The sequence below is a fragment of the Tasmannia lanceolata genome, unplaced genomic scaffold (genome assembly GCF_043159265.1).
Source record: "Tasmannia lanceolata isolate RefF3 unplaced genomic scaffold, GAP_Taslan_0.1 ptg000053l, whole genome shotgun sequence".
Lineage (NCBI taxonomy): Eukaryota > Viridiplantae > Streptophyta > Magnoliopsida > Canellales > Winteraceae > Tasmannia > Tasmannia lanceolata.
The window spans coordinates 305,001-310,000 of record NW_027518730.1 but is presented as its reverse complement, the minus strand read 5'-3'; positions in this window follow the sequence as shown (position 1 = coordinate 310,000).

Below are 5,000 nucleotides of genomic sequence, written 5' to 3'. Positions count from 1 at the left end.
GGCCTTGGCTTGCCATAGCAGGGCATTGCTGGGTTGGGCTCCCTTGGCCTTCCGGGGGCCTTGGACGCTGTCTTGGGAAGACCATGGGCACAAGGCCATGGCATATAGTGAGGAATGGACCACGGTTGGCAAGGCTAGGCATATAGAGAGGAATGGACCACGGTTGCCAAGGTTGCGCAAGTTTTGGGCATTTTTTGCCCGGATATGCCCAAGTATGCCCCGATAGGCCCGTTACGCCCCGGTATGAACGCGTATGCCCGGATAGACTCGGTATGCCTTGGGATACATGCGTATGCCCCGATAGGCTTGGTACGCCCCGATATGCGCACGTGTGCCCCAGTAGGGCTCGGTATGCCCCGGTATGTACGCGTGTGCCCCGATAGGCCCGGTATGCCCCGATATGCACACGTGTGCCCCAATAGGGGTCGGTATGCCCCGGTAGGTACGCGTGTGCCCCGTAATGCACGTTTCGCAGATCTCCCCGCATGTCCCGCCCCTATATGTAATACTTACTTACTTACTTACTTTCTTTCTTGCTTGCTTGCTTGCTTGCAATGGTTGGGAGTGCCCGGCATGCCCCGCTGCAGAGACCAAGGGCGCAATGACTTGGCACCGCGGATGCCGGGACTCCGGCACTTCCCGTGGCACTGATGGTTGGTTCCAAAGACAAAAGGCCGTGCAAGGCCACCGCACCGCGGATGATTTTGCTCGTGCTGGCGCCGTTGTGTGGCCAAAGAACATGCGCGAATGCTCGTGTCGGAAGGGTTGGTGTCCTGGCCCCGCGGGTGTCACGAATGCTCGGTTGCGAAGACCATGGGACCAGAGCCATGGCACGTCGGATGATGGCTCCAGCTGGCGCCCCGGCACTTTCTGTGGCATTGATGCTCGGTTTCAAAGACAAACGTGCGCAGGGCCAGGGGACCGCGGATGACTGCTCGTGCTGGCCCCGTTGGGCAGCATTGATGGTCGGTTGCAAAGAAAATGCGCGATTGCTCGTGTCGGGGCCCGGCAAGCCAAGGCCAAGCGAGCCATGGCACGTCGGATGATGGCTCCAGCTGGCGCCCCGGCACTTTCTGTGGCATTGATGCTCGGTTTCAAAGACAAACGTGCGCAGGGCTAGGGGACCGCGGATGACTGCTCGTGCTGGCCCCGTTGGGCGGCATTGATGGTCGGTTGCAAAGAAAATGCGCGATTGCTCGTGTCGGGGCCTGGCAAGCCAAGGCCAAGCGAGCCATGGCAACGCGGATGATGGCTCGCTAGTGCTGGCGCCGTGCACAGTGGCCTCGCACACTCGCCCTGCACGCTTCCCTTGCACGCAGCCTTGCACACTAGCCTCGCATGCGAGCCTTGCACCCTAGCCATGCAAACTAGCCTTGCACGGTAGCCATGCACACAAGCCGTGCACATTAGCCATGCGCACAAGCCCCGCACACTAGCCTTGCGCACAACCCTTGCACACAAGCCATGCACTCGAGCAATGCACACAAGCCTTGCACTCAAGCAATGCACACAAGCCCTGGACACTAGCCTTGCACACGGGCCTGGCACACAAGCCTTGGGCACTAGCCTTGCGCACTAGCGTTCCACATGAGCCTTGCACACTAGCCTTGGACACTAGCCTTGCACACAGGCCTTGCACACTAGGCATGCTTGGGCGAGCTGATCCCGCATCAAGTCGACGGGTCTAGGCATTCTTGGGCGCAGATCCCGCATCGTCTCGTCGCGTCTGGGCGCAAACACGTCGCGTCTCGTTGCGTCTTCAGAAGTCGTCGCTAACAGCACCTTTGGTTGCCACTGGTGGTTAGGCTGGTTGGTTGCGCAAACCCTATAGGAGGGTGGCATGCTGGTGGGCGTTTTTGCCCGGATAGGCACTAGAATGTGCAGATTTTGGGCGTTTTTGCCTGGATAGGCTAAGGAATGGGCATGCTTTGGGCGTTTTTGCCCGGATAGGCACCGGAATGCTTGGCCTTGGCTTGTCCTAGCAAGGCATTGCTGGGTTGGGCTCCCTTGGCCTTTTGGGCGCCTTGGACGATGTCTTGCGAAGACCATGGGCACAAGGCCATGGCATATGGTGAGGAAAGGACCACGGTTGCCAAGGTTAGGCACCGGAATGCTTGGCCTTGGCTTGCCAAAGCAGGGCATTGCTGGGTTGGGCTCCCTTGGCCTTCCGGGCGCCTTGGACACTGTCTTGGGAAGACCATGGGCACAAGGCCATGGCATATGGTGGGGAATGGACCACGGTTGCCAAGGCTAGGCATATAGAGAGGAATTGCATTTTTGCCCGGATAGGCACCGGAATGCTTGGCCTTGGCTTGCCATAGCAGGGCATTGCTGGGTTGGGCTCCCTTGGCCTTCCGGGGGCCTTGGACGCTGTCTTGGGAAGACCATGGGCACAAGGCCATGGCATATAGTGAGGAATGGACCACGGTTGGCAAGGCTAGGCATATAGAGAGGAATGGACCACGGTTGCCAAGGTTGCGCAAGTTTTGGGCATTTTTTGCCCGGATATGCCCAAGTATGCCCCGATAGGCCCGTTACGCCCCGGTATGAACGCGTATGCCCGGATAGACTCGGTATGCCTTGGGATACATGCGTATGCCCCGATAGGCTTGGTACGCCCCGATATGCGCACGTGTGCCCCAGTAGGGCTCGGTATGCCCCGGTATGTACGCGTGTGCCCCGATAGGCCCGGTATGCCCCGATATGCACACGTGTGCCCCAATAGGGGTCGGTATGCCCCGGTAGGTACGCGTGTGCCCCGTAATGCACGTTTCGCAGATCTCCCCGCATGTCCCGCCCCTATATGTAATACTTACTTACTTACTTACTTTCTTTCTTGCTTGCTTGCTTGCTTGCAATGGTTGGGAGTGCCCGGCATGCCCCGCTGCAGAGACCAAGGGCGCAATGACTTGGCACCGCGGATGCCGGGACTCCGGCACTTCCCGTGGCACTGATGGTTGGTTCCAAAGACAAAAGGCCGTGCAAGGCCACCGCACCGCGGATGATTTTGCTCGTGCTGGCGCCGTTGTGTGGCCAAAGAACATGCGCGAATGCTCGTGTCGGAAGGGTTGGTGTCCTGGCCCCGCGGGTGTCACGAATGCTCGGTTGCGAAGACCATGGGACCAGAGCCATGGCACGTCGGATGATGGCTCCAGCTGGCGCCCCGGCACTTTCTGTGGCATTGATGCTCGGTTTCAAAGACAAACGTGCGCAGGGCCAGGGGACCGCGGATGACTGCTCGTGCTGGCCCCGTTGGGCGGCATTGATGGTCGGTTGCAAAGAAAATGCGCGATTGCTCGTGTCGGGGCCTGGCAAGCCAAGGCCAAGCGAGCCATGGCAACGCGGATGATGGCTCCAGCTGGCGCCCCGGCACTTTCTGTGGCATTGATGCTCGGTTTCGAAGACAAACGTGCGCAGGGCCAGGGGACCGCGGAGGACTGCTCGTGCTGGCCCCGTTGGGCGGCATTGATGGTGTGTTGAAGAGAGCATGTGCGATTGCAAGTGTCGGCCGGGTTTGGGTTCCCTTGGGCTTTCGGGTGCCTTGGACGCTGTCTTGCGAAGACCATGGGCACAAGGCCCCGTCCTGGCCCCTTGTTCGATTCGCTCTCGTCTTGCGCTTGCTTCCAAGGTCCTCCATGACCTTCCCCATGGCCTTGCTAGATCCCCCCCATGACGCATGACCTCTGTCCGTTGATTGGTTTTGAGTGCACACCATGCCCGGCTTGGCACCGTGTTGTCGCGTGAGTGGCATTTGGATCGTGCATGCTGGTGGGCTACCTGCCAATGCGCACAAGCCTTGCACACTAGCCTTGCGCACGAGCCTTGCACAAAAGCCTTGGACACAAGCCTTGCGCACAAGCCATGCGCACAAGCCTTGGACGCTAGCCTTGCACACAAGCCATGCATACAAGCCTTGCTCACAAGCCTTGGGCACTGGCCCATCGCAGTAGCCTTGCACACAAGCCTTGCGCACTAGCTTTGGGCACGAGCCTTGCGCACTTGCCTTGGGCACTAGCCTTGCACACAACCCTTGGGAACTAGCCTTGCGCACCAGCCTTGCCCACAAGCCTTGCACACCAGCCTTGCACACTAGCCTTGCATACAAGCCTTGCACACTAGCCTTGCACACAGGCCATGCTCACTAGCCTTGGGCACTAGCCTTGCACACAGACCTTGGGCACTAGCCTTGCGCACTAGCCTTGCCCACGAGCCTTGCACACTAGCCTTGCACGCAGGCCTTGCACGCTAGGCATGCTTGGGCCAGCAGCTCCCGCATCAAGTCGGCGGGTGTAGGCACGGTTGGGCGCAGATCCCGCATCGCCTCGTCGCGTCTGGGCGCAAACCCGTCGCGTCTCGTTGCGTCTTCAGAAGTCGTCGCTAACAGCACCTTTGGTTGCCACTGGTGGTTAGGCGGGTTGGTTGCGCAAACCCTATAGGAGGGTGGCATGCTGCGGGGCGCTGGAATGCGCAGGCTTAGGGCGTTTTTGCCCGGATAGGCACTGGAATGTGCTGGTTTTGGGCGTTTTTGCCTGGATAGGCTAAGGAATGGGCATGCTTTGGGCGTTTTCCCCGGATAGGCACTGGAATGGGCTGGTTTTGGGCGTTTTTGCCTGGATAGGCTAACGAATGGGGCATGCTTTGGGCGTTTTTGCCCGGGTAGGCACTGGAATGCCTGGCCTTGGCTGGGCATTGCTGGGTTGGGCTCCCTTGGCCTTTCAGGCGCCTTGGATGCTGTCTTGTGAAGACCATGGGCACAAGGCCATGGCATATAGTGGGGAATGGACCATGGTTGCCAAGGTTAGGCAATATAGAGGGCGGTGGGCGAGTAGGCCATGGCGTCACTTGTTTGCCCGTGTTTGCTCCCTTTGTGCGTTGTTTGGTTTTGGGAGCACACCTACCTTGCTAGGCTCGGCGGCTTACCCCTGCCCTTGTGGGTACTGGGTTGCACGTCTGTTTGCAACCCTATGGCTTGGTTGCTGCTGGCTTGGTTGGGTAGTTTG